This window comes from Numida meleagris, chromosome 4 (assembly GCF_002078875.1).
Source record: "Numida meleagris isolate 19003 breed g44 Domestic line chromosome 4, NumMel1.0, whole genome shotgun sequence".
NCBI classification, from domain to species: Eukaryota; Metazoa; Chordata; class Aves; order Galliformes; family Numididae; genus Numida; species Numida meleagris.
Window position 1 is genome coordinate 31,589,048 of NC_034412.1, and position 26,644 is coordinate 31,615,691.

At 37.5% G+C, this 26,644-nt stretch overlaps 1 long non-coding RNA gene across 3 annotated transcripts; it reads right to left on the reverse strand.

Moving 5' to 3' along the window:
- LOC110397493 lies at positions 197-26,554 on the reverse strand. Of its 3 annotated transcripts, XR_002437807.1 has the most exons (5): positions 22,088-26,554; positions 21,369-21,510; positions 17,297-17,376; positions 8,395-8,501; positions 197-3,147 (listed from the first exon to the last, which is right to left on the reverse strand). It is a non-coding gene; the product is annotated as an uncharacterized LOC110397493 (long non-coding RNA). The 3 variants fall into 3 exon arrangements; XR_002437806.1 differs by lacking the exon at positions 197-3,147 and having other exon boundaries at positions 8,100-8,501; XR_002437808.1 differs by lacking the exons at positions 197-3,147; positions 8,395-8,501 and adding an exon at positions 10,413-14,380.

The window sequence follows — 26,644 nt, forward strand, 5'->3', positions numbered from 1 at the left end:
AGTGAATTGGGCCCAATGAAAAGAGTGGACAGAAGGTACAATGATGTACATTCACAAAGTACTTTCATAATGTTTGTATGACCTTTGTGGGAAATAGACTCATTTAAAGGTAGAAGCTATAAACACAGAGAAGTTATTGATTTTACTTTTTTTTAATACATTTGAAAGATGTTTCAATTCTATTCCACCTGTAGTTCTTAAAGATTGCCAATGCCAAACTGCAGTCTGAAAGCATTCCTTGTTTTTTAGGCAGTTCTCAAATTATGTCAGTCGTCACCATTACAACTGGTTGGAAACTCACAGAATTAGTGTCTGGGTTTTCCAATACTAACCTCTTCCTCAAAAAAAAGAATTACTCTTCTAGTGAATGATTAGATTCTGACATTTTGAAGCTCCAAGGAGCTCGACATGCAATTTTCCTACTTCTTGAAAATGAAAGCTACAATCAGAGCACTTAAGCAACATGAGTGTCATAGTCTTCCTTGGACATAAAGTCTAAAACATACTGCAGCAAGAGCCTGCTAATCTGCCTGCAAGTTCACATTAGCTTCTTACTGTTAGTTTCAATAAGTGAAAGTCACGGCACAGGCTCCATAAAAATCAGATTTATGCAAGTTTAATAAGCCTCCTTGCAAGTTATTTCTCAGATTTTTATGCTCTGGTTATCTTGGAAAGCATGTAGAAAACAAAAATCCTCCAAAGCCCAGCATTCTTCCAGAGCACAGGAAACAAAGGCAAAACTAGTTTTTCTACTGTGTTAGAGAGAGAAGTCAACTTTCTGCTCGCTGAGATGCTGTGAAAACTGACGTAGTGGGAAACACTTCTTTGTCATATTGAAGCCTGACATTGTATTAAGAGAGAAACTTTTAATTAAATTGGACTTCCTGAGTGCTATACACTATCTGGTGTTATCATGCTGACAGCATTATCAATTGCAGAGCTGACAGCAAGTGGGCCTATAGCTCAGAACACTGAAGTATTTTCATTTCCCCATGATTCACTTTGCAATCAAAACATGAACTCAGTTATATTGTGCCTAAACCTATCGCTCCTTTACTGAATGAGGCAATTCATGCCAAAATTCAGTAAAGCTGTACAGCTAAAATCAGCACCCAAAGAACATCCTAGTCAGAAAGGTAGAATCAGATTTTACATTTGTTTAATTTCATCAGCTTTCTGCATCACCCATTATTTAGTTAGTGAATTAAAACTGTCAACGTGCAAGTTAAGACCAAGCGCCAGGAGTTAATGATGGACCTGGCTAGAAAGCATTACTGATAAAGTACTGTAAAGATCAAGGCTAGATGGTATAAAAGCTGCAGCTTGATCTTGCTTGGGAAGCTGCACAGCTGTAAATACTGACATGCCTTAAGATTGGAAATCAGTGACAAGTGTGGAGCAGATCTAAACCTGTGAGGAAACAAATATGAAATATCCAAACAGAAAACAACTCTACTGACCTGTTCAGACTGGGTTTTGCAATTCCATTCTTTGTGTTCAAACTTATTCTTTTGTGTTGTTTCAGTATTTATTGAGTGATTGTTCTCTGACATCTGAGTATCTCAAGGATATAGGTACTGTTTAAAATATTTTGTCAGTGTGCTGTCTTTATTGATATAACACAATAGAACATTACATTAGATGTACTTAGGAGCCATAATAATACTCATCTAATGTGCAATGTAAGTTGTTTTCCTTCTCAAAACCTAAATATTTCCTTTGTTTCCTTTTGTTTGCTGCTTTTTTTTTGCTATTTGCTTCTTCTGGTTATATTTTGGATTACAATTCCTTTAGAGAACAGACATCATCACTGTCTATATTTGTTTATACTCTAATACAGCCAGCAGAACAAAATGAAAAGTTATCTCATATGAACATGAAGAGCGAAAGATTTTTTTATGCCCATTTATTCTTTCTTCCAGAAGAAATATTTGAATTTTTAAAGACCCAACAATAAATAATTTTGGATTTTGTGTTTCCAGATGCTTATTTCACCTTCCTTTCTCTCCCAGTGCCAAGCAGGTAGCTGACTGGACTTCACTTGGAAGCATTCAATTGAAGGTGCAAATAGCCCCTACTCCACAAGGGATTTTGTAGATCTAGTTTGCCATGCAACAGCAGTCACTTCCAACACAGGTGCATGCTTCCTCCTCTCATGGAAGCCACACAGAGACACACAAGTAGTATTCCCAGTATCCTTTTACAGTACAACAAGCATCAAGAAATAACAATAGAAATGCTTGCACTTTGTTTGGTGCGTACAAGTCTTCGATGGTTAAATAACTCAGAAAGATCAGAATATGCACATTCCATTATCTTACATATCTGGATTCATTTTATATCATTCATTTCATCTATACTACCTGTTTCCATAACTGACTGATACACAGAAAATGTACTGCCTCCTACTTCATTCTTAATGCTTTAATGCCTCTGTGGCCTTATTCATTTTTCTGCTTAAATAATCTTTGTAAGACCCAAAGGTCGTTCCCTCTGATAGAAAAATGGATATTGTCATACAAATTAGCATACGACTCACTGTAAGCAATGAGTCTATTGATCATGTAGGTTGCCAGACATTCTTAGATAATAAATGGTTTAAATTGCTTCTCACTCCTTTGACTTTACAGTGCATAGTATAGTTATCATGACAGAAGCTGACCTCATAGAAAATGATCAGAAAAAAGCCAAAGTAGTAATTATTCCAGAGTTACATAGAAAATATTCATAGAATAGTTATGAGGTCTCTGAAGTGCAGGCCAATATCTTATTCACTCATTCTTTCCTCATCACTAGAAAGTGAGTTGGGAAAGAAATATGTTAAAAAAAATAATCCTAAAAAGTCTTTTGAAATGCAGATAACGTCAGAACCATCTAATATAACTTGCTGAAGGCTTTGCTGAAGTCTAAGTAGACTACACCAACAGCTTTTCCCTCATCCACCATACAGGTCACTCGATCAAAGAAGGAGATCAGGTTGGTCAAGCAGGATCTGTTTTTCATTAATCCATGCTGGCTGGGCTTGATCCCCCAGTTGTCCCGCATGAACCCTGTGATCTCCGTCAAGATGATTTGCTTCATAAACTTTCCTTGCACCGAGGTCAGGCTGATGGGCCTACATTTTCCCAGATCCTCATTACGACCCTTCTTATAGATAGAATGCAGACATAGATTTTACTGAAACATTATATGTTAAAATAAACCATCTTCTAATTGCATTGTCTTTAAGCAAGCAGCATCAGCCAGTAATTAAGTATTGCTACATTTTTACTAGATTTAAGGTTTTTCTTAAACCTTACTTTCTTATTTCCCATATTTGAAAGAGAAATATTTGATTATTTTTAATTCTAAATAATTTACACATCACTCAATACATGCACCCATTTCAGGACTTTTTTTAGTGGTAGTCCATGAGTATTCTCATACTGGAATCATATCCATTACAGACATTTCTGTGCAAGTCTTCTGACTAGAGATTAACAATCATTGTCATTTGATTAGCAAAATATAGAATGTAGAAATTAAATGATTGAAAATACAAATTTAATTCAAGTAGTATATCACGTGATCATCTCCTTCGCTTTTTTCAAGTTCTAGATTGCAAGAAACAAGGATTATATTTTATTTTTCATACAGTAATTTGATTTCACCTTACTCATATGCCTATAATATATTCCAATAATTTTTCAAAGCTTGCATATAACAACCATCTATTATTTTCTATCAAAATAATACGAAGTAGTCCAAATACATTTAAAGCTTTAACTTTTACTGTACTCTTCTTGATTTGCAAACATAATTTTATTTCACAGTACATTAATTTCTATTACACATTTTTGTACTTTATCATTAACACCGTTTCATTATTTCAATAAATGAAACTAAATGTAGTGTTGGCTGTTTGGCTCCACGCTTCAGTAATCTCACCATGCTTCAGACAGCTGTAGGACAATCAAATAAATGAGTCTAATACACCATTGTTTTAATTACGTTTATTAATTCAAGGGTGTTTAAATCATTGTGTTGGGTTTTTTTTATTGAACAATAATGTATTTAAGTCTATAAATTGATTAATGGATTGCCATCTTTATCAAGCAATAAGCAAATCTACAGCTGATTAAGTGATGTGTTTCTTGCACAAATTAGCTAAATTTTAAATGCCAATCACATCACATTCCCCATTTAACAGAAGAAGCTGCTTGCCAGAAAATCTTTTTATCATTAGTTCTTCTCAAGTGTGATACAGCTGTTAATGAAAGAGCAGGACACTTCGAAGAGGCAAGACTGCAAAATGCAGCTGAATATACCACATGGGTGTAATGTTCTGATATATGTGGTGCCCTTCAGAGACTGTTCAGACTATATTATATCACACCAGTTAGTGAACAAACTCATTTTTCGTATTTTTTTCCCGAATCCATAATCTCTTAACACAATTTGAAATAATGAAAATTTCATTTGCAATGTATTAAAAACATATGCTGACTTAAAGCCAGCTTGTAATTCCCTCACATATTATGACTCATATCAGTATGTAAGAATAATTGCTCACCAATGTAAGCAGGAGATGTAAGAAACTTATCTCCTTACTACCAGAGTAGCTCAAAACAAGAGCTTGAGGAAATTTGTTCTACTCTCAAGAAATCAGAAGATGCCATGCTTCAATTACGTATCAGATCTTTCTGCTTTGCAAGTGATTTCTACTGTTTGGTGGTCTTGGCTTCTACCCACCCACCTCTGTAGATAGTAAGCTGTTTGCCACTACCACATATCACCTACCTCTTCAGGAAGAAAACAACTGTTTTCTTCTTGATCATGACAAAGTCAACGAAGTCATTACAGTGGCCACCCAAAGACAGAGCACAGCTGATGGTGCAGTCCTCTTGATCAAGACATCAGATCAAGACTCTTGATCAAGAGTTCAGAGGAGGGCCACCAAGATGATCAGAGGGCTGGAACACCTCTCCTATGAGGAAAGGTTGAGGGGACTGGGCTTGTTTAGTTTGGAGAAGAGAAGGCACCGGGGGATCTCACTGTGGCCTTCCAATACTTGAAGGGAGCATATAAACAGGAGGGGGATTGATTGTTTGTGAGGGTAGATAGCGACAGGACAAGGGGGAATGGTTTTAAACTGAGACAGGGGAGATGTAGGTTAGATGGTAGGAGGAAGTTTTTCACACAGAGGGTGGCGATGCACTGGAACAGGCTGCCCAGGGAGATTGTGGATGCCCCGTCCCTGGAGGCATTCAAGGCCAGGCTGGACGTGGCTCTGGGCAGCCTGGTCTAGTGGTTGGCGACCCTGCACTCAGCATAGGGGTTGAGACTCGATGATCTTTGAGGTCCTTTTCAACCCAGGCCATTCTATGATTCTATGATTCTATGATCATTTAAAACTCCAAATCACTAGATTTCAATTTTGTGGATTTTAGAGCAATGTTTTGGCAGTTTTGAGTAAACTCAGGTAGGACAGTGATTGAAACTTTAAGATTTGCTTCTCAAAAAAAGAAAAAAAGCACTTACATCCATAGTCAACTGACTGTCTATTTTGTCATCAAATAACCATGTCCATAACTGGCTATTTAATGCATTTCTTGTGTAAATCAGCCAAATTCCCCATGCTTCCAACATGGTTTGCTGATCAACACAACAAAGTATGGCATACACTAAAATGTCTAATACATATTCCACAATGCAGTTCACACTGATCAATAGAAAATCTGTCTATGAAGTTGACTTAAAATGTGCATGGTATACATATATGATGTACATTTTGGAGGAACAAATAAATATACACATACTCCTGTGACTTATTTATATTATTTAGTTACAAAGCTGCTCTAATAGTGATACAGATCTGCATTGTTCCAAAGGAAAGATATTGAAAATTTTTCTCTCAAGACCTTCTAAGAGTATTTCATTATTGTTTTGAATGCCCTCCATGTTTCTCAGTCAGCATCACTGTGCATAGCAAAAGTGACTGTGCCTGGAGGGTGTTTGGCTGATTCTTCTAATACAACTCAAAGACCAAACTATTTTTTTTTTCAGAAACACAGAAATATCTAAGGATTTTTTATTTTTTATTTTTTAATTTAAAGGTATTTCTGATAATTCCACTAGAACTTTGGCCAGAAAAAGAGACAGGCAAAAATCGTTACATCTACTGTTGACAAAATAAAGACACCAGATATTGTAGGAAAATAAAGAAAAATAAAAAGTGTTGTTACTGACTGACATGGACACACAGAGGTAAAAAGCAGAAAAGGACAATAGAGTTCTTTGCATTGCAAAAGAGAGTACAGTGCTTGCATCCTAGCCAAAAAAAAACCAACAAAAAGTCCCATTATGCGAGGCACTTTGAGGAACAGTTCAAAGGCGGATTTGAAAGTGTATCTTGGTCTAAAAATACAGCTATGTATTGTACGTTAATCAACAAAAACATAAGGTGCTCCAGATTGGCAGCTTATAAAAGGATATTAATTTGCTACCTAATAGAACTGCTATTAGATAGCTTTCTGCAGAAAGTAAAAACTGGAACACTGATATCTTAAATGTATCAAACAACATACAGTAACTCCTCTTAGTCAATATTAAAAATTTTAAAGAGGTTAAGATCAGAGGCAGCCTGGACTGTAGAGGCCATGCTCTGCTCGAGTTTGTGATCTCGAGGAATATGGGTTTGGCAAAGAGCAGTCAGGATCGTGAACTTCAGAAGAGCAAAATTCCAGATGTTTAAGAAATAATTGGATAAGATCCCCTGGTGAACTCATCTTAGGGACACAGGAACAGAACAGAGCTAGCAGCTCTTTAAGGATACCTTTTTGAGAGCACAACAGCTCACCCCGCAGCATAAGAAATCAAGCAGAGGAGGCAGGAAACCGCATGGCTGAGCAAGGTCAAACTAAGGGAAAAGAAGGAAAAGTACAGGCAGTGGAAGTAGGGATGGGTGTCTGTCCAGATATGCAGAGATGGGATCAAGAAAGCCAAGACAGATGGAATTGAACTTGGCGAGGGATGTGAAAAATAACAAGAAGGGGTTCTATAGGTACTGTAGTAGGCATGTTACTGAGTACTCGGGCTGTAACGCTGAAGGTCCTTCCTCATATGCTTGTTATTGGTTCACCTACTTTACTTGAACCCGTGACGTAAGAAGGAGAGGCTGTCCTTCTTTGTTTTCATAACAAGGTGTATAACAACTCCGTGTATGGCCTTTCGGAAGAGAGTGGCCAGAGCGGGATATTCAATATGATTGGCCAGGGGCCTGCGTGAGCTTCTGGAGCAGTCTAGTAAAAGATAAGATATACTATATAGTTCTGTAGCTTTTAACAATAAACGCCATTTTGCCGCTCATCATATTGATGTGTAAATGCGACGAGGTGACCGGGGACAGAAAGTAGTCCTTGCGGGCAGGGTGACAAGTTACGAACGGAATATCATATGTGGTGGTCTTCACTACAAAGTACATTGGTCAGAAGAGACAGGCAAAGAAGAGTGTACTCTCCAGGTTTGGGAGAGTGAAATCCCCCCACTGTAAGAGCAGAGCAAGTCTGAGACCACCTCATCACACTGAAAGTCTATGGGGCCAGACAATGTGCATCCCAGGGTCTTGAGGGAGATGGCTGATGTGGTCGCAAAGCCACTCTCCATGATACTTGAAAACTTGTGGCTGTAATTTTCTTCATTTACAAAAGTGGTCAATACCTAAAGCCTATGAAGAGATCTTAAGAGAGCACAGGTATTTCTTTGAAAAAGAATTCTTTCAAAAACTGAATTTTTTAAGACTTGAAAGAAAAGCCTATATCTGTGTTATCATTGCTTCCATAAGTCCTGTCTATTTAAGAAACTATATTTGTTGGAATTCAGAGAAGGGGGAAACTCTGTTTTACAACTCTATTCAAGACAAAGTTTAATATAAATGGTTTCTGGATTTGACTCAGTAGTTCTCTTTGAAATCTTTCCCTATCTGCTTTTTGATCCAAATGATGCTGGTCTGAGAGCATGAAGCAACAGACAGGCAATTAATGAATGCAGTCACCTCAGCCTCTCTGCGTTTTAAGTCACTGCATTCCCACAACCCCTTTGATGTTTCAGAATACTACATGAAAATAAATGAATACTCACTAATGATATTTAATTGGCTATTCAGTACACACATCAAGTTTTTTTTTTTCATTTTATAACTGAATTTCCATTAGACTTTTTGAAAGGTTGTATCACATAGAAACTGCTTCTTTTTCTAATATTAAGCTTTCAGTCTTCGATGTATTTTACATTTGAAATATCTTCATTGCGATTTTTTATTGCTTTTTAAGTGAAAATACTTCATAGTCAATATTTTTTCAGTGAAACAACAGAAAAATTATAATTTTATGCAAACAGTATATTAAATAAACTTACCAGCGATTCAAGACAGTGATCTTAAGATGTGCACATTTAGTGAGTAACAAGCTTCTGGAAGATTCACAATTATTTTCCCTCATGGTAACTCTTAAGGAATGATGCACCTGGGAAACAAGGATGTAATAGTAACTCTAGAGGAAATCTTCTCACTTACAATGTCAAACAGCAAAATAAGTAAAACACATAGCTGTACGCGTTTTCACCCATATTCAACATAGATGCACACAACTGCATTGTTTGTCACAATGGCTTGTAGTATATTGAAATTCTTCTGTTTCTTCACAGAAAGACAGCTAGGTCTTACAGCAGTATTTCTTCATATTTGTTATAAATCATTCATAGTTATTCAAATACTTCCCGCCCTTCTCTCTAAAGATAATGTATGCATGGGCCGCGTACAGCCCTCATTATCACATTTTTACCCACTTTGTGACACTAGGGAGTCTTCACACTTGTGGCAGGCCAATCCTCACCAGTATTTTAGCACTCATCCAGCCACTCATTCCCCTCCACTAAGGGAGGGAACAGGAAGAATAAAAATGAGAAAACTAGTAGGTTGAGATAGACAGCTTAATGAGCGAAGAGGGGAAAATGAGTAAGAGGGGAAAAAAGTGATGCAAAGGCAGTCATCATCTTCCACAAACTGGGATGCCCAGCCAGTCTACGAACAACAGCCACCGTGGAAGACGAAGTCCCCCAGTTTTTATTGCTGAGTATGACATTATATGTTATGGGATAATCCTTTGGCCAGTCCAAGTCAGCTGTCCTGTTTGTTTCTCCTTCCAACATCTTGTTCACTCCCAGCCTACACACTGGAGAGGATGGAGTGACATAAAAGGTAATCCTCAATGCTCTGCAAGCCCTGCTCAGCAGCAGACAAAACACCAGTATGCTACCAGCACTATGTTACACAAATCCAAAACACAGCATCAATATGGACTATCACGAGAAAAGTAAACTCCATTCCAGTCAGATCCAGCCCAAGATCACATCAAAAGAACGTGACTCATAATATTTTCTATTTTCCTCGAAACTGTTACACCTACGTTATGTTTTTCTTTGAATCCCACAGAATATTCTGGTTTATATTTTTTTTTACCCCCACAGACTCGTTATGGAGAATGTGAACTGTATTTGTACATCAAAACATCATGAAAGAGGCTCTTAAAAAGTTATGAGCCAGTGCTCAATTTCTGACTATGTGTTTTATACTGAACTCCTAAGTACAATTACTAGATTACTCCCACCCAGCACAGGAAAAACAAACAAACAAACAAAAAAAAACCAGCTTGAGAGCTCCTGAACATTTGTTTGCAATAGGAAGAACAGTAGATCAAAACACAGCAGCAACAGTACATTTTTGCATTATATACTGTGACATACAGAATATTAAAATACTTTCTGCCTTTGAACCAGCTGAAGCTGGTACACTTTGTTTTTAATTAGATATACTATAGCATTCTGCTTCTGGTGGCTTTAAATAATCTTTACCATAACCTACTCCTGACTGTAAACTGAATACAAATATGTTCCCTGCTAGGCACTAAACCAGTGTGGATTTTTCATAACGTTTTTCCAAAGAGATACGCAAGGTCCATTATGCAAGGATAGACAGAGAAAGGCAAGAGCGAACCAGGACTATTTGTATTTCCAAGAAAGCTACAATTTGAATTCTGAAAGAACCAATATATACCCTGAAAGGACAACAGCAGCCTGAGGTGGCCCTTCACACCTGCGTGGTGGACACTGAGCTCTCAGGGCACAGATTCTTGCCCAGCATGAGGGTGCAAAAGTGGGACCCAGTCTTCAGACCCAAACTGAGCCCCGTAAATACCCCCTGCATCTTTACTTTGGATACAAGAAATACTGCCAGTGTTTTTTTTTTTTTTTTACATTTATTTTGTTAAATGAATCTATAGTCTGGGAGACAGATGGTGTTTACCACCCCTTTTTTTCAGAAATACGCCTGTTCAAACTGCACTTTACTGAACCAGTTTTAAAGGCAGATGTCAAATAAAGAGGAAAGTCATGTTTAGTCTCCCAGGTGATCACTACAATTATATAGAATCATTTAAATTAAATAGCTTGGCAACTGTAAGAAGAATCTACCTATTTTACTCAGTCAATGAAAAACCTGCTGGCGCAGTAGTACCCTGTACTTCTGTCATGTCACATCTCTAGCAGAAAGAGAGGAAAATGACGAGAGTAAGCTAATGTGATCCTCCAGACTGTTCTGCTCATTTCTTCTGATTCTTCCTTCGAGATATCTTTGTTCTTACTGCTTCTTTTGGAGATTTTAGTGTTCCTTCACCTTCTTTGAAACAAGAGTGAAATCAGCCCAACAATAAAACAAACACAGAAAAAGTCGAATCACAAGGCACATAAATTTAATTTAGATTTTAATTTAGATTTTAATTTAGATAAGATACTGATTATCTTCTGTTCATTATCCTCAATCTGAATGAAAATGCATGAAGAACTATAGACATCCTAAACAAACAAATTCCACAGATTTCCAGAGAGGGCTTCTTGGTGTTGTTATCCTCTGTTTCATGGCAGTGCTGTTAAAAACAATCCTGCTGACAAGGAAATGTACTATGAATGAACAGAAAAATCTCTGCTTTGTCACACATAATAGCTGCCCTCCAGGCTCTCCTTATTAGAGAGGGAACCACACAGCTTCTCAGTAGTAAGGGCAATGAAAATATAGAATACTCACCATGTGAAAATATGAGGTACTTTCCATATCCTGCATTTTCTAAATAGTTTATGAGACCTTTTGTTTGGAGTGTGCTACCAGTTAGTTAAACTCTTGGGACAGTTTACAGGTTCTGGTCATCAATTCCTACAGTTACCAAAATCCCCACTTATCTATTTTCTTGTGAGATAGAAGATAACTATAATTTGTATCCATGTAAAAGGATGTGAAGATTTCCAAAGCTCCTGGAGCCTACAGAAAAGCTAGATCTCAAAATGTAGCCAGTGGATAAAGCAAATGGATGAGGGCTCTTCCTCCCCAGTTGCAGCAGTGACTCTGGAGCACTTTTGCACAGAACTATTCATTCAAGAGGTCAGGGAAACAAAGTGAACAGAGTAGCACAGAAACAAGTATGCCACATCCCTTCCCTGAGACATGATAAGAAATGAAAGAAATCATATCAGTACATAAAGTTCAAGCACCAACTTTGACATCTATTCCCAATCTCACCTGCCTCAAACCCTGGAAAAGACCTTTCTAATCCCAGAAGGCTTATTATTATTTCAGTAACTTCCAGAAGCTATATATTAGTTACCAGTTATCTTAACACTGTCATGATAATGTCTCCTGTGCAAACTGTACCTTAAATGGCTGACTCAGCATCTTCCTTCACTACTCTGTAGCCTCACAGTACTTTTAAACCAGTTCATCTGCTGAAGAGATTCAAAGAAATTGTGATGGGAATATCTGGAAACAAGTACACACTATGCTTAAGAACAGTACTTCAAAGTATCATTACTGTGAAGTAAAATTCACAGAGGAGAAAAAGACAATTTTAGCACATACTTTTCTTAAATCTGAATTAGAAGCCATAGAACATAAACAACGTTGAGCATGAAAAAAGCTAAGTTACTAGCGTGAAACAATTTAGCAAACCAACGTAACTTCATATCTCATAAATCTAGTTAGTTCTGGCAGGCATGAGACAGATGCTGTGGCTTAGACAATTCAAATCAACATATGAAACCATCTATGTTCAGTAATCTGATTTTTTTCTACATTTAATTGCAGAAAAATAAATTATAATTTATTTTTAAAATATTGTATTTTTTAAAAATGAGTGACAATGATCGCTAAAGTTTTACATGACTGTACATGTATAACAAGTGTACAGCATTTAGCTGCACAGTCTTATAATACTCATAATTTTTGGAAACTCAATAGAACAAAATGCAGAAAAGGCTTGTGAATTTTTCAAATGTGAAGAAAGATGCTGAAAACAGTTATTTTTATGATTGAATTTTGTAAAACAAAACTGAAACATCAACTGAAATTACAACTGTTTATGCAGTGTCTGAGGCACTGTCTGTTTACCAACCGATAGTTGATATTTCAAGTTAAGCAGTCAATAGCCAGGATTTCCCTCCATTCTTTGGGAAAGTACACTAATTCTCACATATACATTAACATGAAATCTTCTATATGTTAATCAACGTACTCAGTTTCACTGTTGTGAGCAGTGGCTTATGTGAATGAGGTGGCAGGGAGTATGGAAAGGACAGGGTGTCTCTGTCTCTTCATTAGCTCTTCCTAAATAGAGAGAAGTACCACAAAGAATGCCAAAAAATGAGTAGTTTGAAGGTTAATCCTTGGAAACATTTTGGAACCACTGTATTTAAGAAAGATGAATTACTGCATTTCTCAGTGAAATCACTGATAAAGAGAATTTTGTTTGTTTATTTGATCTAGAAATTCATAGAATCATAGAATGGCTTGGGTTGGAAGGGACCTCGAGGATCATCAAGTTCCTACACCCCTGCCACAGGCAGAGTTGTCAGCCGCTAGATCAGCTACTAGATCAGACTGCCAGGGCCCCATCCAACCAGGCCTTGAACGCCTCCAGGGTTCTCAAGAATTTCTTCTCCCAGTTCGTATACCTATCTGGGATTACCCTGACCCAAGTGCAAAACCTTGCACTTTGCTTGGTTGAACCTGATTAGCTTCACGTGGGCCCACCTGTCGAGTTTATCAAATTACCTCTGGATGGCACCCCTTCCTTCTGCCATATCAACTGCACCTCTCAGCATGGTGTCATCAGCAAACTTGCTAAGGGTGCACTCAATCCCATCCTCTATGTCACTGATAAAGATGTTAAAGAGTATCAGTACCAAGACTGACTCCTGAGGGACACCTCTTGTCACCTGGACATAGTGCCATTGACCACAACCCTCTGGCTGTGACCTTCCAGCTAATTCCTAGTCCACCGAATAGTCCACCCTTCAAATCTTTGTCTCTCCAATTTACAGGTAAGAATGTGGTGGGGGACCACGTCAAAGTCAAATTAGCACAAAAAGTCACAAAGAAAAAATAATAAAAACAAACAAAAGCAACCAGACAACCAACCAATCAACAACAAAAAAACTGCTCTGCCAACACTTACTGTATTTTGGATTTCTTTTTATGTCTTAAATTATTTGCAACACAAAAAAAGTGAACAGAAAATATATGTCACAGTCATAATGAGATAAAAGTGTAATATATATATTTGAAATATTATATGTATATATATTAAAATATTACATGCATATAGTGAAATATTGCTATTGTGGACAAGGTAGATAACAGCGTGACAAGAAAGTTTCTGCTCCCTTATTTTGTTGTTCATTGTACTGTATATCTCACTGACGGCTGCTTTCTGGATTGACAGCTACAAAAGAAGATCTGTAAGTATACTTGGCATGAGTTCTTAAGAAAGCATAATCCTGAAAATGTGAATCTAAATATGAAATATTATGCAGATCACAATTTAAGTATTTCCAATAGAAAGTGTTACTCTTATCTGGACATTTTCTGTTCTGGAATGATCAAGTCACTTCAAAAATAATTGAATCTATGCAAAAACAATGCTGACATAAAAGCTGGTAGCAGTGTTCCTCTTTATGTTGAAGGCATACTGTTCATTGAAAGATGAATGCTGAGCAGTTCCAGTGACTACAGAGGAGAAAGAGAATTGAAGTACCTCATGGTATTAAGAATCAAGTACCATACCACAGTTCTCAGTGGATCCAAGATGTAAAATTGAGATCAGGTCTGTCTTTTTTTTCTTTTCAGATTACAGCATCTGACTTGTATGCTTCACACCGTGACTATCACAGAGAAAGCCTGAACCATGACATGTGGGTCAGGTCAGAAACTGCCTCAAAGGTGGTCAGCAGCTCAGAGCCGGTATTCAAGTTTGTGGCCATCTCCTAATTCAGGTGATTTCGGACTGCAAAGCAATTCCTGCTGAGGGGAATAAAAAGGGCAAGAGAGAGATATACAAGACAGCTGACTTGCAGAGATCATACTGGAACAGCATAGAAATAAATGAATGATGGGGTTTGCAGTACCAAACTGAAAACACTGTTTCAACTGCATATACAGCATCTTGTGTCTGACTTCCAGTGATGTCATCTAAACCAAAGAGAAACTGCAACCATCTGTAAATAGAGCAGGGAGAAGCAGCAAGCACAAGTCCCAAACCCACCTATAGCTACAACACTGCAGTAAGACTTCCCCAGGAGTTGAGTTTGGAGTCCCACTTCAACAAGGGCCTTAGATCACCACAGAAACTCCCAAAGCCTTAGCTCCAGAAATGATTTAAAAAAAAAAAAAAAACAGAAAATAAATCACATTATGTTTCTGACTATCAAAAAGAGACTGGATTCTTGGTGTGAATTAGTCTAACTGCTTGTACTATGTTAAAAGAACAGTACTGAGCTTGCACCACTGTGCCAGCAGAGCAATTCAGTAAATTGACATGCACAGAAGAATTTCAGCATAAAAATCCAACTATTACACACATGCTTATTTCAGATCCATAGTGCAATTCTGTGAGAGAAAAGTATTCCAGCAAATATGTCCTCCTTCTGGAAATTCAGTGCAGGTGTCTGCAGCCAGTGTGCTGAGATTTACCAGTCTCAGTCATGGGCTCTGCATTCCAGGGAAGTGTGGGCATGCCACTGCATTTGAAAATATCACTTTGAAATTGAACACTAGGTACAATAACATTACCCATGGTTCACCCATGTCCTTTTGTAAATGAAAAGAGTTTACACCAGTTTAGTTGTATATCTCAAGTAAAATATTCCCACACTCCCTAGAGGAAACACTGTCATAAGAATTACTCAGAAGAAAGGAAGATCTCAAGAACAAACTTTTATCTGGAAAAGGTTTTGAATCCCTTCTCTGAGTCCCTCATTAGTCTTAGGGATTTCCCCACTTTTTGATGGCAATTATTAATGTTAGGAAATACAGAGAAAACAAAATCTACCTTTTTCACCTGCTTTTATCTTCTGGAAATACTACTTTGAGTTTACAAATCTTTGTTCTTCTTTCTAGGCTAAAGATTTAATCGCATATATGTTCAGAAAAGGTGACTGAAGGAACAAAAATGAAAGATCAGCAGTCCAATTCACTGTTCATTTTACACCATTCCCAGCTGAAGAAAGTTATTATCACCCTGGTAATATGTGAGATTAGTGTTAGGAAACATTTTAGGGTTGCAACCTCAATTCAGCTAGACTGAAGATTTTAAAGCAAAGAATGTATTTTCAAAGAACTTGTAGGAAGCAAGTTCACTCCATAAAATGGAAATGAATCTTCACATTTCCATTAAGTTAGAGATAATATACATCATGTTTCTATCAGAATTTAACTTTCTTTTGTAAGTAAGTAAATATCTTCTGCCTATGGGTTTATAAGAAGCAATGTTTGCTCATAAAGGGTAGGTGTTTACCTTATCCTACTTATGAAGTGAAGTAGAAAAAAATTGCCCTGAAGAAGTCTCCGAAGCTCCTGATGATGTCTAGCCTGGGGTTTTGCAATCTGTTCTCCTGTTTAATATTTCAGTAAATATCACTTTGTTTCACCTAAAGCAAGACAAATTTCAGTCTCCACTGCAACTGATGGTTGCCAGGGGGCACGTGCAAAGCATCAGGTGTGAGAGAGTGCTAAATCATGAGCCTATGGAATTAATGGCAACATCTAACTTCTTAGCAGATGGAAAACGCTGCAGTAAGGCTCTGTACACTGCCTCCTTCCTTAAAGATTCAGTCTGTTAATGCTACTGAAGTACTTCCAGATCAAGTATGCACGCACAGCTATAACCATGTCATCTTCACCATTAGTTTCCTCCTATTCCTGCCTAATGTTTCTTAATGCGTTTCTATAGCTAACAGACCCCTTCTGACCATCTACACATTTCCGAGACAGAACACTAGAAAATACCGTCATAAATATTACTCTAATTTAACATCACCAGAAGCTATGACAAGCTACAAGAGCTTTATCGATTTCAGTGCTAATCCACAAAAGTATGGGGTCTAGCATACTGACTTCCATGATGACCAAGAATTTCTAATTTCTCCCTGGAACACTCTAATTTCTAGGACCTGCTCTGTGGGAACCGATATTCTTAATTCCGATAAACGTCCTTTGATATTTTTAGTTCCTGACTCATTTCAACATTTCCTACCATATCCATGCAAATAATAGCTTAAGATTGATTTCTAGGAATACTTTTATATATACATATAAAATGATGCATACTTTCTAAAACCCGTTACACCAGTGAAATTTGATTGATATGTATTCTTGAGAGCAACACAAAGCATGTGGTCAAGGAGAGACTTCTGGTCAGTTTTGTACCATACTTTATCCAAATCTTGAAGAAAGACCTTAGAATCTGAAGCTTTCTCCAGAGAAATTTTAATTAAACATCCACTCTTTAATAATTAGCTTCTATAGAAAAAAAAATGATGAAGAAGACAGACTTAGATTATTCCCAGATGCTACACTATTATTCACAAGACTTCTTTCCTCAGACTTATGGCAGCCTGGGATTTTTAGTTTTGGTTCTTTCTACACTAAGTGCTTCAAAGTCGGTCAAAGCTCCTATTTTCACATAAAATAAACTTCTAGCAAAGCAGAAAATTCTTCTACTTGTTACATGGAAAATTTTGTTGTGGAGAAAAGGGAATTTGCCATAAACACAGAGCCAAGAACTTGCTGTTTGACCAATTCACACTTTAACCACCTAATCAAAACACAAGGAACAGATATTAGTAGTCCAGTTACAACACTATTAATGCTCTATGTCCAAACTGATAAAGAAAATCTTCATGTATAACAGAATTTAAATCACTATATGGTAATACTTACCAGTACTTCCTACTGTTGTCTGGTGTCAAGTTCACCTCCCACATACCCTCCTGGCACCAAGGTCGACTGCATCAACATCCCTGGAGGATGACACGGGAGGACGTTGCATAAAACTGCCAAGCACCACCAGAGCTTCTCTGGATAGACGTGGTGTTGTGGCAGGTTCTAGGATTTGCTTGGGCTTGTCTGTGTTTCCTCCTTCCAGCCTGTTTCTACCTCCTCAGTGCCCCGGGGAGGTCTGCAAGCTGCACCACCACAACTGTGGGGTTGCTGCTCGCTCTCTAAAGGTGGGGGAGAGGAGTAGGGTGTGTGTGTGTGTCTTCTTTGTTCATTTAATTGGTCTACACCCCTCATTCAATTTGAGTTACTTGATGCTCTATTGCTTTGCAAGCCACTTCTTCTGTATCTGCTCTTTACTCTTCTGAAAGCCATCTACTTACATCTTCAAGGGCTGCTGAAAACATTTCAGCCAAATTTCCATTGAATTCTAGAGCCCCTCAGGCAAGTAGGTAATAATGATGGCTTTCTTTTACATGCCAGAGCGGTAGAAGGGAGGTGGGAAGACAGGTTGGTTCACAGGGACTGTGTGGGTGAGCAGCTGAGGAGCTGTGTGGACAAGAGACACTGGAGCTATTTATTCCTGTGTCATGCTAAGTTCGCCTCATTTCCACTGTACTGCAAATGTATACGTTTACCCTGGGATGAATAAATTATCTGAGTCACAGTATATTACAATTGAAAGGGGAGTATCTAATTGCTGGAAAGCAGATGGCCTTACCCTTTTGAGTATGCCTGACAAGAACAAAAAAATTAATTGGCCTGCAGCCATATTCCCACAGGCTGTGATCCTGTCAGATTCCATCAGCCAGGGAAATTTGGATATGATGACTGGTCAGTAATAGAATTTTTCAAGGCCAAAAAAAGAAAGTAGCTTGTTTGTAGGTTGTTTGTTTGTTTTAAAACCACATCAGCATAGCATGGAAGGAAAACAAGAAAGAATCTCACATTGCCGTTACTTTTGATAGTAGTTGATCCAAATCTGTGTTAGTTATCACCGTACATCAACTTTTATTTTTTCAATTAAAAAATTCACAACAAGAATGAATTATTGTTATTGATAAATATTTCACCGGCAATATAAGAAACCAGCAGAGTCTGCTAATGAGAAACTGGGCTATCCTAGCTTTAGAAAGATAAAGTGTCAAAATATGCAAAATGTTCAAGTATGTTTCCAAGTGTTATACTGATGTATTAACTACTCTGAAAATCAACATCTCCAAACAAATAGCTTCAGAATATGCTGGTCTCTTTATAGTTACGCTAAATCTTCACAATGACATTGCATGGTATATCAAATGGTCAAATATTACAGAGGTGAATGATGGCAAATAAAATAATTGAATTTGTAATGTGGAACATAAATGGCTGAAAGTTATGACTACAAAAAATTGTTGAAACAGAAAAAGCTGACATCAACTTTTTACAAGAAATTCATTTAAGAGAACAAGATGCTATCAGCATAGGAACACCTTGGATTGGAAGAAGTCAGCAAAAGAGCTTTGAACAAAACAAGACGGTTTTTTCAAGAGACTTGGTAATTTATATATCTGACAGAGAAGATTTTATGACTGTTAAATTTATAAAGAAAGAACAGTCCAGTTTTACCATTCCAATAATCCAAATATGGCATCTTTCTCAGTACGTTACTATTTGTTTTGTATTTGTTTACGAGGGTGGATAGCGATAGGGCAAGGGGGAATGGTTTTAAACTAAGACGGGGGGGTTCAGGTTAGATATTAAGAGGAAGTTTTTCACTCAGAGCATGGTGACGCACTGGAACAGGTTGCCCAAGGAGGTTGTGGATGCCCCGTCCCTGGAGGCATTCAAGGCAGGGCTGGACGTGGCTCTGGGCAGCCTAGTCTAGTGGTTGGCGACCCTGCGCTCAGCAGGGGTGTTGAAACTCAATGATCTTTGAGATCCTTTTCAACACAGGCCATTCTATGATTCTATTTAACAGCATGGCAAGTGTTCCACCATTTATGGATGACCTTCCTGGTCTGAATATAGTATAGAAGAGTTCAAAAATATTTCTGGTTAAGTTTCTGGCAGAGTTCTCATCTCTAAGGAAAAATACAAGCATATTTCTGACGTGCATTCATCATTTTATTTTGCTGAAATTGAACTTCGGAAATGTATTAATTCCTATGTTTAAAAGCTTTATTCTCTTTCTTTTTGCTCTTCTCTGCATCCCTCAAAGTTGTCTCTACCTTTAGCGAAAATGTCCCTTTTCCCAATCTAGTGTTGGTGACATCAACATAGCTGAATGTTCCACTAGTCAGTACGCCATGTCGCCTTGTTTCTCCATCATAGGAAACTCAGGGATACTATCAGTTTGTCATATTAGTGCAGACTTACTGGTTTATAGTCCACCCAGGGCCTAATGTGTGATTAAAGATATGGGAGAGGGGGAGAAGCAGAAATCCTTGCCAGGGCTCTCAAAGCAAAGGAGTTGTTAATGCTTGTGATTCCTTGAAGCTAACCTAACAGGAGGAACTGGAAATAGCCCTGACATCCTTCTGCAGTCTTGGGAAACACACAGGAGTACACTGTAGCCTTCTCTGTCAAACACAGCTTATTTAAACAAGACCACTTGTAAGAAGAAACATTCCTTCAGACTACTAATCCTGCTGAAGTCAAATGTTCCCCACCTGGGAAAAAAAAATTATTCTACATCATTAAGAGCAGCACCAAATTATCTCCGGTATAATCTCTGTGCTATTCCAGACTTGATTAAGAAGTCTCCAGAGAGACATTTGGAGATTCCTGCAAGTCAAAGGGCAGAGAGGGCAGCTCTGGGGGACTCACACTCAGCCCCAGTACCAAAACCTCCCCCCCACTCCAGTGAGGCAGTGCATCCAGCACACCTGTCCTGGGCTAGGTTGTTTTGGTGCCCTTTTTTGGCAGAAGGCTGCCCCAACACCCCAACACAGCAAGCGATTCATTTTTGTGCTGCTTTGGTATCCCTGGCTAGCACAAATTGCAGAGCCCATACAAGACAGTGAGCACAAACCTGAAGCCAAAGGCAGGAGGGAGAATGGGAGCAGCCAGGAGTTAGCTCAGCTGGAGTCAGAGATTCTGAGGTTGTGCCAGAAAATTGCAGACAGAGAAAAGTAAGGGAAGGGAGGAGTTTTCTTGTCCACCACCCATTTGCCCACTGCACACTGTATTTTTCCCATCTGATTTTTCCTGAAGTATAATCACATACTATCACAAGGAAATTACGTAGAAAATCCACAACATGAATAATGTTTTTTACTATGGTGGGCATAATACCATGAAATTTTAGGAAACTAAAGCCCAATAAATATGCATAAATTTCCATTTCACAGTTTTAAAATGTCTTCGAAATCAATCCACTAGATGTTTTTATATGCTCCTTCCTGCTACACTTAATAGCTTTCTCCCCTTCCTGTTTAAAATATATAAGTACATACAGATAATAAAAAGGATAATGTATTTCTAGAGTAAGCTGTCTTTTTCTTATTCTCTGCATTAAAAGTCAACTTAGCTAAATAACTTTGCACGGTCCCTGCTAGGTTCTGGCATTAGCTGATAGTTTTTGCTAAATAACATTAGATTGTAGTATGTTGTCCTGATAATATGTCAGGAGTGATGACGTTAATGGGCTACAATGCCCTTCAAATTCATTTTATAAATATTTTTAACAGCAGTGAGGCAATTCTGCTGAGCATTGCCCAATAAAATATTTCATTATTTCAGGATGTTAATGGTATCTTATTAACTGGCCAAGTAAGATATTTTTTAAAACTGAAGTTGCTATCAGGAGCACTTTCACATTGTATTATCTTTCTCATAAGCATACGAAATAGTGACTATGCTTTAAAGGGTAAAAGACGTGCCTCAGGCGTTATAAGAATGGTATCTCCAACTCCAGCGAGCTCTACACCCGTATTTTAAGCATCCTTAGGTTGCTGAGTCAGCAGCTCAGAAAGTACAAAATCCATCTTCCTTTCTTTCATGAACATATTTTCTTAGACCTCATTTCCCTCACCTTGTACATTGGGAGTGGTGCCAGGTACACCTGTAAACAGTTGAATTAGGTGATCTTTGTTCCTCTTCAAGTGGTGATCCCTTGCCAGCCAAAAATCCAACACCAAGACAGCAGTCATGTCCTTGAGAAATAATGATGATATCTGGAGGAAGAGTCAGATTTGAAGATCTGTTTTTAGTTTTAAGCAAGGGCACCTCATGTCTTGTAGCTCAATGTGAAAGGAAAAGAAAATTAAGAGGATTTCAGACACTGAAAAGGAAGATGGCTATTTAACGTGAAGACAAAGTACTATTTCTATCCCTTGAGTCAAATATCTGAACTCCTCACAGTTCAAACTGAAAAACCATTTACTCTGTTTACATGCAAGTATGCAGTGTCCAAACTCTAGAGAAGAGAACTCAAGCCATAGATTTATCAACTTTATAAATTCTGTGCAGAGAACATATATCACAGCCTTTCCCACAAGGAGATGTCACTGCACTCGAACATCTAACAACGTGAATACAAACATGCAAGTTATCAGTCTGGCATACCATAGCCTGACTTCAGGTTTGTGGTTCAACTAATCATGTATACTGACAGAGACTCCTAATGAGCTGTTTGTACTGAGCACAAACAAATTATCTGGGAGGAAAATTGCAGCCTGTAAGTTCCAGCTGAGGTTCTGTGATATTTCAGAAAATCAAGCTTTACTTTGAGTAATGATTAGTTATGCTTACTAATATCATAGCTGCAAATCATCATATCATTTCAATCATCCACATTCATATAATGGCTGCTGCAGATTAAAAAGTTCTTCTTTGAGTTCTAAGAAGAATAAGAGGGTAAATATAATAAAAATGTATTTATAAATACTTGTTTCAATAAAAGCAATACATCAATTTCTATGGCATTTCTAAAGTATTTTATTCATTTTCTGTAAGTAATCATGTTAGTAAAATTTACTTTGTGATAAATTTGACAGGAAAAAAAAAATCACATCACATGAATACCCATATAACAAATGCTAGTTATAAAAGTAATCAATATTTAAAGTCCTTTGTGGATTTAAGAGTCATCCTACTTGAGAAATGTAATAGTACTGTGGCTGTTTTCATGGAGCAAAAATGAGAGGAACTGCTCCTGAGAAGCTAAAATTGAAACATGTTCTTAAGATTTAAAGATTTATTATGAAGTAGTATCTTTAAAAAAAAAATCCTTTTGTGTAGAATTATTAGCTGAAAATCATATTACCTTTAACAAAAGATTCTCTAAATTTGCACACGACAGAGTTGGGCTCCTTTCAGTGTTGCCCGGTGCCAGGACAGATGACAGTGGACACAAAAGGGGACACAGGAGATTCTTCCTGAACATCAGGAAGAATTCTGTGTTGTGCAGGTACTGGAACATGGGCACAGAGAGGTTGCCCAGAGAGGCTGTGGAGCCTCCTCCCTGGAGATCTTCATAAGTCTCTACATCGGCATAAACACCCTGCTCTGGGTGACTCTGCTTGAACAGATGTTGGAACTCCAGAAGTCCCTTCCAGCTTTAACCATTCTATCATTCATTGTTAGTTATTTTAAAGCAACTCTGTTGTTAAAGAATACACAGGGATTAAGAGAAAAAGAAAGCTGTGTCTAATGTTCATCTAAGCATGCATTATGAATTTTCAAAGGGCTACTCTTCCCATCTGAGAATTAGCATCGCTACACATACCTCTGTGCCAAAGCCAGGCTAATGTACTGTCATTTGCTTGTCTAAGAGTTGAGGAGCTAAATCTTTGCCATGTGAGCAATTAGCACAGGCCTGCTCTTGGTTAAGTTCTTTCTGAATTAGGCACTCAAAAGGCCATTTGTCTTGTGTGAGTCACAGTTGTGTCTCTAGTATGCTCCTGATTCAATATAACTTTCCACATTTATATATCACTTTGCCAATACAAGATTCATACTTAAACAGTAAAATAAATCTACATGTAATAGCTTTGCAATTACAGGAGGGAGAAATGTTCTTCTAACACTGAAATATTATCTTCACAGCTTTCTAGGCATTTGTAAACTCCATTCACTAGTTAAATTCAGTACTTTCTAAACTGAGAAGAACAGCTGTTCCACACATAACGTCCTTCTAGGAAAAGAATCTAAAGAATAACACACAATCATGACTACTGAGATAAGTTTAAATAGGAGACTGTAAGTCTCTACACTTAACTGAACTTGTCCATGACATATACTTCCCAGGATTCAATCCATCAACGGTCCATTATAAATAATGGATGCTTTTTAGTAGAGATTTCAGAATCAAAAATTCAAGCAGCAGACCAGGAACACACTGTTGCCACCACAGTTTTTATGAGCTATTTCTATAGAACAAAATAATGTCTTAAATTTGAACTTAAATGTTTATTAACGAAGTTGATGTATCCTTCTTCAAAGGTAGAAGTGTAAGACAACATGTTTCTACCAGAAAAAAACTTAGTAGCAAGTAAGAAATATATCTTCATTGTAAGCCTCAGCGATGAGCCATGAAAATGAAAAGTTCATTGAAATATAACCAGGTCAAGCCCGTACATTACCTTTGGAGGACAAAGTATGATGCTGAAATCCTGTACATCAATTGATCATTCAGAGTAAATGTTTTAATACATGAACTCTGATCTAGTGCTACACCTTTCAAAAGCAGACTGTCAGCCTAGATTCACTACAATTTCATTTCATCGGCACTAGCCATGCCATTTAGTATGTCTGAAAAATAACATAAAAACTTTCAATGATACAGCATTTTTAAACATACATTAATATATAAAAAAAAAAAACGACTTAACAAACACATTTGTTTTTATAAAAGAAACAAAGCGTGCACAGAAAATGTATTTCAAGAACTGAATTAAAATTAACTTTTGGCTTGCATCCTGACAGTTGTCTAAAATCTATTACCTAAATCCATATGTAGACTATCCTGAGCTACCAGTCTTTGCTTTTACCCATGTTCATTGAGCACTTAGAGCACACAGCACACAGAAAAACTTGTCACATATTTGTGCTTATTTTTCACAAGTGTCTTTAGAAAAAAAAAAAAAAAAGCTAAGAGCTTTGAAATTTTGAACTATAGGGGACAAATAAACAATGAATAGTACATCATATATATTTTATAAATCTAGTTATCACATAAACAAACTGAAGAGGTCCAGATCTCTAAAATTAAATTATTAACTTGAAATATTAAGGAGTGGCTTTACAGATAAAATGATACCACAATGGAACGACAGTAAAGTCCTTGTAACTCTGCTGTTTCACTGACTTAACAAAGAGCAACTTAAATCAAGAAAATCAAGTGCAGAAGAAACTTCTTCACAATATGTTGGAGCATCAAACTAGAAAAAAATATTAGCTTTATTTAAAAAAACAAACAAGCAAGCACTTCTTAGATATTATGAAAACACCATACCTACATACTTACACATACCTTATAATTATGATGAAGATCATCTTATCAGACTGAAGTAATTTCCCTCCTCTCACAGTAAACTCAGCAACAAGAATTGTCCCTACCTTAAACAGGAGCAAGCCTTGCATTTATAAATAAACCCTTGTTAGACAGGGTTATCTAGTCATCGCACCTGAGGTGGTACTCTGCACCCCAAAGGTCCATAAGAGCAACAGTAGCTTAGCTAGCAGCAAGGAGAGCCCAAGAGACTAAAGGTAGCTGATCCTTATTCCTGCCAGCTGGACTGAATAATTTCCAGCCTGGGCTAGTTAAGGGGATGTTTTGTAAGTCAATGGGAATGTCTGCAAAGTAACAACTTCTTAGATTCAACATGTTTTTTATTTTAAGATGATGCAAGTACTTAATGAGATTTAGTTTCAAAAAGCATTTAATCTCCCATTGAAATCCATGGCAGTACATTCTACTTTGACATTTTATTTGAATTCTGGGAGCCTTAAAAATTCTGATCGTAAATGTAGCTTTAGATATGTGACATTCTGCTTATTTGAAAGCCACTCTTACTCAGAACTCCTTGCATGGAGCAAACTTGCTTTTCCTTGAGAAACTCAAACCATCTGGGAATCCAGACAAAGAGAATGCAAAAGGCCTTCTCAGCTCAGTGTACCCTAAATTTACACTGAAAATCCCAATAGTACCCTGGATAGTGGCCATAGCAAGCAAGCAAGAGAGAATAATGGTTCTGTGGCTGAGATGTTTGGGAAGAAAAATAAGCAAGAGTAACTCTCAAGCTATGCCCTTCTATCCTCACAGTGAAATGCACTACTTCAGAAGAGGACAGTTACTCTGGAGATAGAAACAATTGATTTCCATCTTATTTTGGAACAAGTTCCTTACTACTCTGTCACAAGGGGCATATTGGCACCAAGAAGATGAGACCAAGACTGGACACAGAACTGTCTGCTGCCTCAGTCTCCTCCATGTGGCAGACAAAAGGAGCTGATTTCTTTCATTATATCTATCAGATTGCTCTGCGTACTGTATCGCTTTGACCTCCTTGTCTCTGAAGTAGTCAAAAGTAGTAATCTTTTACAATCAAGTATCGTTTCTTTTGTAAGCTTATTATTTTTACTGAACTCGCTGTAATGTTTCATAGTATCTAGCTGCTTGATTCAGATTCTCTTAACAAATAATGCTTAAGGTTATTTGGAACAAAGCTCTTGTTTCAAGTTCATTTTACTTTCTGTTAAGCAAAAACATAGGTTGTGAGTTAGAGATAAATTACCTTTCAATTTAATCAACAATGAATCACAATAAATGAAATATCTAAACCTAAACTTAATAAAACTACATAACCTCTCAACTTCTAGGATACAGCCTTAGATATATGACTATGGATTTGGCTTTCATTTAATATACACTGAAACAGAATATGGCTAATTATGTGTTCTGGATCCTTGAGTATTTGTTCTTAGATTACTTTGCGATTAGCTTGGTATTTTTGATGCAAATGAGTTTGCATCAACATTTACCCTTTCCAGCTTTAAATAAAACAACAGGGCTCATGAGGACAGAAGCAAAAACTTTTGCAAATGTTAAAGGGATAAAGATTTTTGACATGCTTGAGAAGAATATACCCCACTGGACAAGCATGTTTTGTTGTTGGAAAAAGATTTTATTATTATTATTATTATTGTTACTATTATTTGTATTTGTCAACGGTTTACGGGTGTTAGGCCCGATTCCGTGACGAAGGGGACGGGGGACCCAAGGGCCCACGTCCCGGGAAAAGGGGAAAGGGGAAAAGGGTAGGGAGATGGCCCTGAGAGCAAAGAACAGCGGCAACAATCTGAGGA